Source organism: Triturus cristatus, chromosome 6 (assembly GCF_964204655.1).
Source record: "Triturus cristatus chromosome 6, aTriCri1.1, whole genome shotgun sequence".
Lineage (NCBI taxonomy): Eukaryota > Metazoa > Chordata > Amphibia > Caudata > Salamandridae > Triturus > Triturus cristatus.
The window spans coordinates 1,136,839,719-1,136,853,744 of NC_140589.1; the positions used below are offsets into that span (position 1 = coordinate 1,136,839,719).

Below are 14,026 nucleotides of genomic sequence, written 5' to 3' on the forward strand. Positions count from 1 at the left end.
GATAATCGGTCAACTTGCCCACTTTTTACACTCCTCCACATCCAGAAGAGGAGCGACTTCACCGTCTGGACCCAAAAGAGCGCTATTGTTCCACCTAGACTGCACAAAAGAGTTCCGGGTGGATGACCAACTCTTTGTGGGGTACATTGGGGAAAGAAGGGTTGGGCCGTGCAGCAGAGTGGCCATCTCAAGATGGGTCTTCGTCTGCATCAATATTTGCTACGCTCTGGCAAAGAAACAGCCTCCTGAAGGCTTAACGACTCATTCCACAAGAGCTAAGGCTGCTACCACTGCGCTGCAATGTGGAGTCCCAGTCCTCGACATCTATCCGTCAGCAGCGTGGGCATCCCCGCACACATTTACCAAGCATTACTGCCTGGACAGTGAAGTCCACAGGTATGGCCATTTTGTCCACTCTGTTCTGCAGGATTTTCTAGTTAAATTTTGTCCACACGTCCTCCTCCGAGGACCGTATTGCTTGGGTATCTATTCAAAGGTAAGTAATCTGCAACTAGATGTCTCTATCAGATGAACAAGTTACTTACCTTCGGTAATGCCTTATCTGGTAGAAGCATGATCTAGGTGCAGATTCCTTACCAACCCACCCATCCTCCCCACACTCTTGACAGGTTTCTAGGGTCAGGGCTGATCCCTTTCAGGGCCCTAGTTTTCAAACACACCAATGTCAGTGCACTTCATGGCTTAGTGCTTCTGGTGTGGAAAATTGTAAAAAGTAACTGACGTCAGCGCACTGACGCCTGAGAAATTTAAAGGTAAGGAATCTGTGGCTAGATCATGCCTCTACCAGATAAATTGTTACCGAAGGTAAGTAACTTGTTTGTCTTTACCTAGGTGCTTCAGCCTGGTCAGACAAGTTCAGATCCCCTAATCCCCTTCATCAAGGCTCTTACAGACATGCTTTTGGGGCTGTGGGCTAAACCCTGTTCAGGACCTCCTCCTATCTGGAAAATTGCCAGGCACCATCGTCCGATTCTCGGCGACCCAGACTTTTCATCCAACACTCCACATTTGAGAACCTTATGGTGCAGGCGTCGGCTAACAAGGTCAACCCAAATTTGTTCCCATCTTCTCTTACTGACGAAATCGAAGAGAATGGAGCCCTTTGGAAATCATGTATTCTTATCTACAGGTGTTGCCTTTCCTTTTATCAATGGCAGTTACCTTTTAGGTTGCTACACTCCAGTTCTGTGGAATTTGGTGGCCCTAGTTTCGAATATTGTACCAGAGGAAGCATGCGCAGTCTTTTCTCAGGCAATGCAGGACAGTTGTGATGCAGCTAAATTTACAATCTGCTGTGACCTGTATACCATGGACTTTTTTGGACTCATGGTAAAGCCATAGGCACCAGCATAGCCCTTTGCATGCATGCTTGGATGCAGTCCACTCGTTTTTCGGGCACTGTCCAGGCCAGTCTCATTGACATACCTTTCAATGGTTCTCAACTTTTTAGGGGGATAAAGCTAACTTTTCCCTGGAGCGCTTTAAAGATAGCAGGGCCACAATGCACTCCCTGGGCCTGTCTGTGCCTCGACATTAACCGCACTAACCGTCTTGCCCCCTCTGCAGCTATGGTTGGAGTTTTCAGTACAGACAACAGATGCAGCTAGTAGAGCAATTCCCCATTTCCATTTGTGGCCGGTCTGCATTACTTCTAGACCTTGAGGACAACAGGGGCTGCGTGCAGCCCAGTCTTGCGCCTTTCCAGCTGCTGCAGCCGCCATTGAGAGGGTGTTGGTTCCAAAAGTTGGTCATGGTTGTTATTCCCTCTACTTCCTGGTGCCAAAGGAGGAAGGAAGCCTCCATCCCGTTTTACAGCTGCGTCCTCTCAACTTCTTCGTGTGGAAGGACAAATTCAAAATGCTCACCCTGACCCATGTCATGTCTGCCCTCGACCCTAAAGACTACATAGAAGCGTTGGGCCTGCAGGACACTTATTTCCACATCCCCGTCCTGCAGGCCCACAGGCGCTATCTATGATTTGTGGTGTGCCAGGAGCATTTTCAGTTCACTGTGCCACACTTTGGCCTCATAAGCACACCTCAGGTGTACTCGAATGTGATGGCGGTAATTACAGCACACCTTCAAAGGTCAGGGGTCCAGTCTTCCCCCTTCATCGACAACTGGCTCTTGAAGACAGCCCACCCCAAAGAGTACCCCACCTCCAGACGGCGTCAAATCTCCTAACACAGGTGGGCGTGGTTACGCGCGGCAGCATGATGGCCGCGTTTTAGGACCGCTCCGCTCCACCCGATCAGAAAACCCCTCCATCCGCCTCATAAATCGATCCCTGAAGTGGGGAACGGCTGCCCCGTGTGATCGTAGCCCCTCCGGTCTGCTTTCTGTCTCCGGCGGAGGTGGGCATACGGAGCATTGCTTGCCGCAAGTAGAGGCCTGTCAGCAATGAGCGACAGCGGTCTGCGGTGATTGTTGGTGCCGCCGTACTCGTATCATGGGGCGGGCACGCGCAGACTCGATGTCGCGGCTTGCGGCCTGGTCCGCGAGTCGCGCCAGACGGGAGATTTCCTGCTGTGCCCCTGAAGGCGGCCTCACCTCGGATGAAGTAGTGGAGGGCTGCATCAGAGAAGCGATGAGTCCTGCAAACCCGGGGGACTGATCATCGCGGCGCGGCCCTGCTAGTACATGACTGAGGGGGCCCCTGTGTATTGCCGGCAGGGACTGGAGAGTGAGTGGGCTCATCACTAATCGCCCAGAGCGACCACCGGAGGTGTCCGGTGCCTGTGACCTGCGGGGGAGATCTCTTCCTTTGGCCTGTGGCTCCTGGGGGGCGCCCACGGGGAAGTGCCAACGTGCAGCCAGTCAGGGACTTCAAGCTCACTTATTTGTCAATAACTCTCCGGTGACTGTCTCGGTGGGGAGCCCTGTGGCTGATTGCAAGAATACACTGCTGTGCCCCTTGGTGACGTACACAATGGTGAGTGGCAAAGGTATTAAGGTGGCGCAGCAGAGCAAGTTGGACAAATATGCCTGCCCCAAGAGCCTCGTCTCGGAGCGCCCGGCCCGACCTGCATCTTCTGGAGGGTCGGAGAGCGCACTCCCTGAACTATCCCTTAAAGACGTAATGGATGTCATAGCGGGCGTGCGCACATCCATGGAGCAGCGTACCGATGCCATCACGGTGGAGGTGACTCTGATTAGGGACGATCTCGCCAAAACACACAAAAAAGTCAAACAATTGGAGATCACTGCTCAGAGCCTGGTGGACGACGTCTCGCAACTCCAGACCGAGGTCCAAGCTCTACACACCTTCAAAAAGTTTGCGGAAGATACGCTGGATGAATATGAAGAGCGCTCACGTAGAAACAACTCCGCATTGTAGGTGTTCCGGAAAAATCTGAGGGGCAGGCGACGGACCTGTTCGTTGAAGACCTTGTGCTCAATCATCTCAAGCAGAGGGGCCTCTCGAAGTTCTTCGTGGTGGAAAGAACACATCGTGTCCCAGGAGGTCGCCCGAAGCCGGGGGCTCCGCCCTGGCCCATCTTGGCGAGACTCCTGAACTTTAGAGACCGGGACGTGATACTGCAGCATGCCAGGAACTCGCCGCATCTCAAGTACGAAAATTCAACTGTCACCTTCTTCCCGAATTTCACCCATGCTGTGCAGAGGCAGCGGAGATCGTTTTTGGCTGTCAAGAAAACTTTGAGGGATAAAAGGTTGAAATATTCTATGCTTTTTCCTGCCAAACTTACCGCCATTTTGTGTTATATTGGCCCAAAAGTAGCCTAACTCTATTGTGGGACTCATGTGTGTTCTGACAATCGTGATCCCGGAACCTGCGGGAGGTGCTCCATCGTAGACCTGTACATGCTGACGTTACTGACTATATATCCTTCACTGTTGACCATGGGTAGCCTCCTATTTCAGGACTACTACACTGTGTTCTTTTTTTTACTTTTCCCCTTTATTTTTCGTGGGGAGGGGGGGTCGGGTGGGTGGGGACCTTAATCCCTGTGCTTAACTTGTGTTTGTATTTTTGGGGCGACAGGCACTCGGCACAGTTTGTTCAAAGGGCTGATTCTTACCCAAGATGCAGGGAGGCGGGCGTTGAATGGGAGGTTGGGGGGATGGGGTTGTTCTTTGTTGTTATATCGGCTCTAATGATGCACATGGCTTTGGATATGGTTTCATCTTTACTTATGGTTATGGGATACGAATCCACCTTGGCACTTCACCATGGGACCACACTGGGACAAAAGTTTCACTGTACTTAGTTGGAACGTGAACGGGCTGGGAGACGAGGTAAAACGCACTGTTGTCTTGCAGTATATTAAACGGCACTCTCCGGAGGTGGTCCTCCTTCAGGAATCACATCTGGTTGGGAATATGTGTAAGGCCCTGAACAGATGGAGATACAGGCTCCTTGCCCACTCGGGCTTTACTAGCGGGTCTCGGGGAGCGGGCATCATGGCTAAAAACTCCTTCCCCGCCCAGTCTACATTTGCTGACGAACGTGGGAGATATATTGCACTCACTGGGCAGTGGGAGGGTAGAGCATTGACCCTGGTGTCTGTATTGTCCCTCTGGGAATGCAGGCTCAAACATTTACAGATCTGGGCACCCTGCTCCTTTCTCTACCGGAGGGCCTTCTCTTAGTGGGGGGTGACTTCAATGCTGTATCATCTGGTGAGTTAGATCGTCGGCCCCCACGTGCTACGGCGCCCTCTAATAGCTGGCTCCCCGACCTCATTGAGGCATTCGGCCTGTCTGACGCATGGAGTGCTTTCCACCCCGGGAACTTGCAATACACCACCTTCTCTGGAACCCATCACAGCTCCTCCCGCATTGACTATTTACTTTTGCTGTCCTCTCAGCTACTCCATTTACATGAGGTCCGCCACCTAGCACGAGGCATATCTGACCATTCTCCGGGGTGGACCAGGCTGGTGCTGGGGGACCAGCAAATTTATATGGTGGCGCCTATTAATCCCTGGTACCTTCGGAACCAGACGGTTCGCAAGGACCTACAAAAGGCAATTGATTGCTATTTTCGCGAGAACCGGGGCTCAGTGGACTCCCCTCAGATGCTTTGGGAGGCGTTCAAACCCGCTGTTCGAGGGGCAGCCCTCTCTCTTGTGGCGGGAGTTAGGAAGGAGAACTCCAAAGAGCTTGAGGCAGTTGAAAGGGACGTAATACGATTAGAGGCGGATGTGGGGAGGGAGGGTACCCTAGAAGCAGAGCATCTATTGCGACTGAAGACAGATGAATATAAAGCCATTGCCACGGATCGTGCTAAGTCCTGGCGATCAGACGGTAGAGTGTACGAATGGGGGGACAAAGCTGGGAAACTCATCGCCTGACTGGATGAGAAGGAGCGAGCCGGCCGCCTTGTGCCTGAACTCACGACCGACTCTGGTGCGAGGATTACAGACCCAGTTCACATTGCCGGCGAGTTTGCTGCACATTATACCGCGGTATATTGGTCGCAGTCGTCTCTCGTTGAGGCGGATTCGGCTGATCTCCTCAAAGACCGAAGTCTCCTGGTCCTCTCGGAGGACGATCTGAGTTACTTGGATAGCGATATGACCAACGACGAAATCGCACAGGCGATCAGGACTCTCAAACCGGGTAAGGCGATGGGGCCTAATGGGTTACCCATTGAGCTCTATAAATTGTGTCCGGACGCATTGGCCCCGCATCTGCGAGCCATGTTTGAGGATAGTAGGAGGGTGGGGGAGCTGCCACCGGACCAGCGGCTGGCGTCAATAGTGGTCATCCCTAAGGAAGGAAAGCCGAAGGACAGATGCGCATCTTATCGACCCATCTCCATGATCAATGCAGAACCTAAAATACTTGCCAAACTTTTAGCCACCTGCCTATCACGAGTAATTGGTTCACTTGTACACCCAGATCAGTCAGGCTTTATGCCCCATCGCAACACTGCTCTAAATCTGAGACGAGTTCGTGGGGTGATAGGAGGATGCTGTCATCCTGTCTTTGGACGCCTCTATGGCCTTTGATACTATTAAATGGCCCTACCTGTTAGCAGTACTTTCCAAATTCGGATTTGCCCTGCATTTTATCTCATGGGTCAGGCTCCTCTATTCCGCTTCTCTTGCGCAAGTGGTGGTCAATAACAAACGATCTGGGTCCCTCACTCTGTCGAGGCACTCGGCAGGGGTGCCCGTTGTCGCCCCTGCTCTTTGCCCTGTCCTTGGAGCCTTTGGCTGCCTGGATCCGGTGCGACTTGTCCATACGGGGTTTGCGGTGATCGGCGGACCTGGAGGACCGCATCTCCCTTTACGCAGACGATATTCTGCTCTATCTGGCTTCCCCCAACAAATCACTCAGATGTGTCTTAGACATCTTTACGTCCTTCTGGAGATTCTCGGGCTACTCTATCAACTGGAGGAAATCTCTCCTCTATATCCTGTCTGGTGGGACTCCATCTCTTCCCAGAGATTGTCCACTACGTGTGGTGTCCGATGGCTTCCAATATTTGGGGATTTTTGTCACAGCTGACGCCCGGCTCCGACATGAAAGAAATCTGCTTCTGCCTCTGCAGCGGCTGCTACGTGATGTGGCAGCCTGGAGGACGCTTCCTCTCTCGCTGCTCGGGCGCGCTGCTCTTTTAAGATGATGTCCCTCCCCTCTTCCTTTATGCCCTTCAGAACTACCCCGTCCCGGTATAAGCGCGCTACTTTAAAGAGATCGAAGACCTACAGAGGCAGCTGCTATGGGACGGGAGGCCTAGAATTGCACTTCATAAATTAACCCTTAATTGGTATGATGGTGGCATTAGCCTCCCTGATGTAAAGAAATATTACTGGGCGGCCCACCTCGCTGCCATCAATCAGGGTATGTATTGGGCTCCTGGGGATCCGGGACATGCCATGGACAGGTGGCTACTACCGGGCGGGTCATACAACCGAGCCCTCTATGCTAATCCTAAGAACCTTCACTTGACTGGACCCACGTCCCACTCGGCCCAGGTGTGGCATGCAGTTAACAAAAGTTTAGGGTGGGAGCATAGACTGACGCTCGCAACCCTCCTTTGGGACTCAGCTCAACTGGGTGGTCTCCATTCCTCCAAGGGTTTCGATAAGTGGGACCTTATTGGCATCTCTTGTGTGAGTGACCTATGGGTGAAGGGTCATATGCTTAGTTTTAGCCAGCTGAAACAGTCCGAACTTGCAGATACAGAATTATTTCGCTAGCTACAGATCCGTCATGCCTTAACCACCGCCATCAGTGGGGATTCCCCCCTCCCCGACTCCTCCCCACTAGAAGATAGGTTACTGGACGGGCTCCTTCCTCAGAAAGCTTTCTCCTTGACATACAAAAAACTTGTCAATAACACACCAGATCCTCTACTCAAATTGCATGAGTCGTAGGAGGCGGATGGCCTCTTATTAGATGACGAAGACTGAAGAGCGGGCGGCAGTGGCCTCTCCCAGGGAGGTGGCGATCTCTGCTAGTCTCCGCCTGACACAACTGAAAATTCTCCTTAGGATCTACATCACGGGACCACAGTTGGCCCGAATGGGGCGTGGTGACAACATGCACTGTAGGCACCACTGCGGACAGGTGGCCACGTTTATGCATATTCTCTGGGAATGTGAGCAAATTCAGAGATATTGGAAAGGAATCCATAGTGTTGTGAGTGAGGCCCTGCACAAGCCCTGAGGTTAAAAGATGTCTACTTAATGTGTGGGAACCAACTGATTTGGTTGGGGCGGAGAGGCTGTGGGTTACACTTAGGGCCACAGTGGCCAAAAGAGACATTGCCCAATTATGGGGAGGGCCAACACCCCCAAGTGTCGCAGTATGGAAGCGTAACCTGGATTGGTGTATGTTTCGAGAGAAAACTGTTTATGTGGCAAGAGGTTGCCCCCAGAAATGGTCCAGAGTGTGGGCCAAGTGGAGCTCATATAGGGGAGATATTTGTGTTGCACCTACTATTCCTCCTGATGATGACCCAATGTCTCCCTGAGTACTCTTTCTGTTATAGGTGCTGTTTCCCGTAATGTCTCCGTATCCTGAATGAAATGCCACGTTCAAACATGTCTGATCTCCAGCCAAATGTGCTTTGTCGACTGTTTGTGTATTTTTTGTTAAAAAATTAATAAAAAGATATTTAAAAAAAAAATCTCCTAACATCGTGGAGGTTCACTGTCAACATGCGGAAGTCGCACCTGATTCAGCAGATGCTCCCTTTCATTATAGCCATTCTGGATACTGTGCAGTTTCGCAACTACCCTTTCGTTCGAGCCATTCTGGATACTGTGCAGTTTTTCAACTACCCCCAGGAGTGGAGAGTCGCTCTACGACATTCGGGCTATGATCCTGATGTTTCAACCTCTGGTCTGGATTTTACTGAGGCAGACTCTGAGGCTTCTGGAACTGATGGCCTCTTGCATCCTGCTGGTGAAGCTCATCATGTGGTGTATGCAGGCTCTGCAGTAGGATCTGAAGTTCCAGCAGGCACAGCATCAGGGGATCACACCAATCCGGTCCAGCTTTCAGGGTAGACTTATAAAGATCTACTTTGGTATCTGCTGGACCGCTTTTCGGTCAGCAGCATACCCCTCTCCCTTCCCCCCACATAGCTGGCAGTGGTTATCAATGCATTGTGTCGCTCTGGAGCGACCACGTGGGAAAGGTGGAAATCGGAGTAATCTAGCTTGCGGTAGAGCCCCAGCTCCATATCAGTTTTTTGGAACTTCAAGCCATCTGCTTGGCGTTAAAAGCCTTCCTGCCATCCATCAAAGGGAGGCTGGTGCAGGTATTCACAGACCGCACCACCGCCATGAGGTACTGCATGAAGCAGTGTGGCGTGAGGGTCAATGACCCTGTGTTGGTATCTGGGCTTGCCTGGATTGCCTGCTGTTTTTTCTTGTGGCACACCACCTGGCAGGTTCCTTGAACTTCTGAGCGGACAAACTCAGCTGTCATTGGCTTGCAGATCAGGAATGGAAGTTGTATCTGAAGGTGGCACAAGGTTTCTTCAGCAAAAGGAGAGAACTTTGGCTCCGTCTCCTCACCAGCACTGAGAACGTACAGTGTCAGCTCTTTTACACATTGGAGTTTCCAAGACATCTCACTCGGAGACTCGTTCTGTGTAGAGTGGAACTTGGGTCTCCTGTACACCTTTCCGCAGATACCGCTCCTGCCCTGAGTTCTGAAGAAGATCAGGACCAACCGGGCCTAAGTCATTCTTGGATTAGGCACGAAGAGTATGGAATCCTGAACTACTGAGCTGAGCATCTGTTTTTCAATCAGGCTGACCTTTTGGGAGGATCTCCTGTTTGAAAGGCAACAATTGAGTGCATTTGATCCCCCTCCCGAGTCGTTAGCTATCTTATCAGTCAGGCGTTCCAAAACCAAATCTATGTATGCCTGTCATTGGGATAAGTTTGTGGCCTGGTGCACTACTTAATAGATTGACACACTACTTGTCACGTTGTGAGAAGTATTGTTGTTTGTGTTGTCTCTTAACCATCATTGGGTACTGTTAACAGGTATCTGCTGGCTCTTTCAGCCTTTCTGTGGTTGCCGAATCAGCCACAATTGTTTGTCACCTGTTTTAATGCACTTTCTTAAGGATATACATTTGATTCCTCCTTGTTTTGTTATGCCCCATTGGTACTTACATTTTGTTCTAATATTCCTCATCTGTGCTCCTTTCAACCTCTGTAAAGTTGTCCCCTATGGCAGCTTGCCCTTAAATCTTTGTTTCTTGTCACCATAACATTGGCACGATGGTGAGCGAGCTGCAAGTCCTCTCTGTCAACCTTCTACTTGCCACTTTCTACCCAGACAAACAGGTTTTAAAGACTTGAGCCTCATTTTTTGCAAAGGTAGGGACTCCATTTTACATGTGGCAAAACACCACCCTCTTGACAGATCTCTGCATAATTCTTCTGAGGAGGAGGCTCCACCAACTGAATCCAAAAAGGTCTCTTAGCTTCTACATTAATCTAGGTGCAGCTTGCGGTACTGCACCTACACATCTCACATTTATATAATTAGATCTTCTATAAATTTCCCTTCATCAGCTCCACACAGAGTGCAACCTAATCCAGAATTAATATAATAATTGTTTTGTCACATTTCAAAGCTATTAATTGTATATATGGACATAGCTATTTGAATGTACTTGTGGTACTGTCTTCCATGCAATGCATTAGGGGAGTACCATATGTGACCAAAAGTTTGATGCTCACTGGGGACCTCTACTGCACCTATTTTTGAACAAAAGTATATAGGAAACAATTTTAACAAAGATAATGCACAAACAATCAAACACTTAAGATTTAAATCCCCATTGGTTAAATATGACTACTAATAGACATAATTTTCATTAAATCATTTTATTTCTTGTTACTTATATCTTTGTTTGTCTTTTAATCTTTTGTATTATAGTAGAGGATCATTCCTTTCTTACTCTTATTTTGTATACATAACCCTTCCTTATACATATTTTTTATCAAAATCATTATGTCATTTCATATTCATATAGACAATTGTATTTATACTACACATAGAAATACCAAAGGGAAAAACAAAAAAGAAAAGTATGAGAAGTAATCATCAGTTATGGCTAATGCTTGATTCTACGCGCGTTTCGGCGTTCAGCCTTCCTCAGGTGGCCATAATGATAACTCCTACAATAAGAGAAACATAAACTATAATTGCTTGTACATATCAATACATGTTCAAGTGCACATTTATAATTGTAAAAATGCTTTCTATATCTACAGCTATCTACAAACATATTGATCCCAATCTTTATACACATTCCTGTACATATTATTTACAAAAAATCAAAAAATCAATGTCATTCATTTTCAATTCACTTTTCAGGTCAGCAGTATTCTACATGGCATCATAACAGGTCCTGTGTTAAAAAGTCCTAAAACTATCCATATATCTAAGACGATATAGTCAACCCATCTATTGTTATTCCGGTTACCTTTACACATTTTTTTTTTTTTTATACTTTTTTTTATATATTATTATTTATATTTATGTATCTCGTAACCTGATTTAGGAACTATTAAGGCAGTTCATCAGCGAAAGATGAAATTCATTTGGTTTCTATTTTCTCGCTATACATTAGAACGTTATCTGTGTTACCTTATATTTTTTTATATTTTATATATTCCATGCCGTTAACTGATTTCCATTGGAAAGAAAGTTAGAAGGTTGTTTTCGCCTTGTATTAAGATGTCTTATGACTTCTAGAGAGTAAAGGGACGTGTTTAGAGCCACTGGTTCTACAACAGAACATAACATAATAGGGATAATGTGGATATTTTTGTATTTTTATGTTATTGTAATTAACACAATCTCTATGATTCGAGTCTGTATATATAGCTCTAGCTAACTTACTCTCAAGTCTTCACGTGCTTCAAATGTGCATCGGATAAATGTTCCTGCCAGATTAAGGTGTATCGGCAAATGATCACTTTTCGAAATAAGTTCTCGCGTCGTCTGAAAGAAAGCGCCATGTCGATATTTCTTTGCATTGCTACCTCTTTTTGTAGATGTTTCTTACTACTACACAGAACCTGTAATTTCAGTACATTACTTACTAGAACATGGTGGCGTGTCACAAACTCGCGATGGATTGACAGTCTGTGGGATGCCACTTGTGTTTTAAAGATGCAACAACGCGTGTTGGAAAAAACTCATTGATCAGGTAGTATTGCCCTTCAATCTGGAAGAAAGCGCAATGCAAATATTCCCTGAATCTAATGTCTCGTCATGGGGATGCTAGTTACTATTTCTACAAACTTGTGATGATTATTAGATACTTACTAGCCAAACACAAACTTTCGGCGCTGGGACTGTCCCGCCCAAATCACGGCGCGTATGTGAACCACTCGTGTTTTGAGAACGCAACAACGCGTGTTGGAAGAAGCTCACTGATCAGGTAGTATTGCCCTTCAATCTGGAAGAGAGCGCAATACAAATGTTCCCTGAGTCTAACGTCTCATCATAGGGATACTAGTTACTATTTCTACAAGCTTGTGATGAATATTAGATACTTACTAGCCAAACACAAACTTTCGGCGCTGGGGCTGCCCCGCCCAAATCACGGCGCGTACGTAAACCAATCGTTTTTTCTAAAGACAGTGCAGTAGCGTCATCTAAAAGAAAGTATATATATTTTGGTAACTACCTAGAATACCCCGAGCTCAAAAGAGAAACACTTCTATGCTTGCTATTTAGCGAGGGGTCGATCCACACTTACCGGGTCATCATCCTTCTCTACTCATCCGGGTTCGGGGAATCGTATCGGCACAAAGACGCCGCTAGTGATTGGAGAGCTTGCTATATTTCACAAGCTTTCTTTCTATTGGTCAATTTTAATCTAATTTGACCTATCGTGCACTTTACAAAGCTAGTGTTCATTTACATGTTAAAGGCGTACACACACGCCGTTACGTAAAATCACAGTCCTTGTGAAAACAAACAGTGACATTATCATCAAAAGAACAAGGAAGGACAGGCATTACCACAGTTGATCAATTGTGGTCTGGCTTGAGTATTCACCCGCTTTCTAAAGTTAGTATTCATACGTAAGTTTACAGCGATAACGGCACATCAATGTGTTCTCTTCCCAATTAGAACAAATTAGAACTATCTTGTTAATGGATAGGGGAATTGGCTAAACCCATATATTTATTATTACTTCGATAATGCAGATTGTGTCAGTATCTGAAAAATAGTAATAATGCCTAGTGTCTACATTTTGTGACCCAATAGATAGACCCTAGCTTAAGGATCTAAAAATGCTCGATATATTGGCGCTGGTATCTTGTCCTCACGTGCGCTATGTAACAGCCTGTCAAGTTACTATCTTTAAATGCAGGTCAATTGGAGAAAGCTAGTTATTGTAGCGAATCGCTTGGCTCCATGGGATCTCATTATTTAAACCCCTTCTGTATGTGTCCAGCGAAAATATCCAATAGACCTCTCTTCTTTTTCGTATCTCCATGCCTTGGGTTCCACTGGTGTTGATTTTCTCCAAAATCAGCCATCGAATATTCTCTGTGGTGTGGTTAAAGTCAATAAAGTGCTGTACCAATGGTGCCTGTAGTTTTTTCGTTTTAATAGCTGACCTATGTTCCGTTAGACGGGTCGCCATTGATCTCGATGTTTCACCCACATAGGTTTTGTTACAGGGACATAGAATTGCATATATTATATTGGTGGTTTTGCAATTCGTTAAACTCTGTAGCTCTATTTGAACTCCATTAATGGAGTATTGTTTTACCTCTAGGGCGGACTTACAGGCAAGGCATGACATACATCTATAGTTTCCTTTGATGACTGGCAAACCTCCAATGGTGGTTTGTATGGAGGTAGTTGGTGACTTTTGCATACGGGACCTTGTTATTAAATCCTTCAAGTTTTTATTTTTCCGGTATGCAAACATTGGTTTTGGCAGTGGATTCAAATCATTTCTTGTGGCATTCAATATATGCCAGTTTGAGTTGACGATCTGACGCACAGATTCATTCATGGTCGAATGCCTCATTACCATTACCAAACGATTTTGTTCTTTAGATGGTTTCTTTCTCAATAGGCATTGACGATCAAAATAGCGCGCTCTTTTAAAAGAGTCACGGACCAGCCTTTTGGGATAGTCTCTGGCTATGAACTTTGCCTTCATAATCTCCGATTGTTTATCATAGTCCATTATATTTGTGCAATTCCTCCGAAGTCGAAGGAATTGTCCAAAGGGGATAGTTGTTTTTTGTGCTCTAGGGTGATAGCTCGAAAAGTGCAGGAGCGTGTTCCTTGCTGTGGGTTTGGTGAACAAATCCACCACTAGCTGCTGTCCAATAGATTTAATAGTTACGTCTAGGAATTCAACATTGTATTTATTGCTGACAGCTAAAAAACGGATATTTGAGTCACAAAGATTTAACCAGGAGACAAATTCCGCTAGATCATCTTCTGTCCCATTCCAAATGAAAAAGACATCATCTATAAATCTAGACCAACTAGTGATGGATTCACTGAATGGTGCCACTTC

The 14,026-nt window shown here is 47.0% G+C and overlaps 1 protein-coding gene and 1 long non-coding RNA gene across 10 annotated transcripts in view; one reads left to right on the forward strand and one right to left on the reverse strand.

Moving 5' to 3' along the window:
• TTC13 (tetratricopeptide repeat domain 13) overlaps nucleotides 1-14,026 on the forward strand; it is a 1,316,170-nt gene that overhangs the window by 582,241 nt on the left and 719,903 nt on the right. The window lies entirely within an intron of this gene.
• Nucleotides 9,489-14,026, reverse strand: part of LOC146821100 (uncharacterized) — a 58,976-nt gene continuing 54,438 nt past the window's right edge. For all 5 annotated transcript variants that reach the window (XR_014963096.1, XR_014963095.1, XR_014963098.1 and 2 more), the window contains one exon: nucleotides 9,489-10,643. This is a non-coding gene — a long non-coding RNA (uncharacterized LOC146821100). The remainder of the gene's footprint in view (nucleotides 10,644-14,026) is intronic.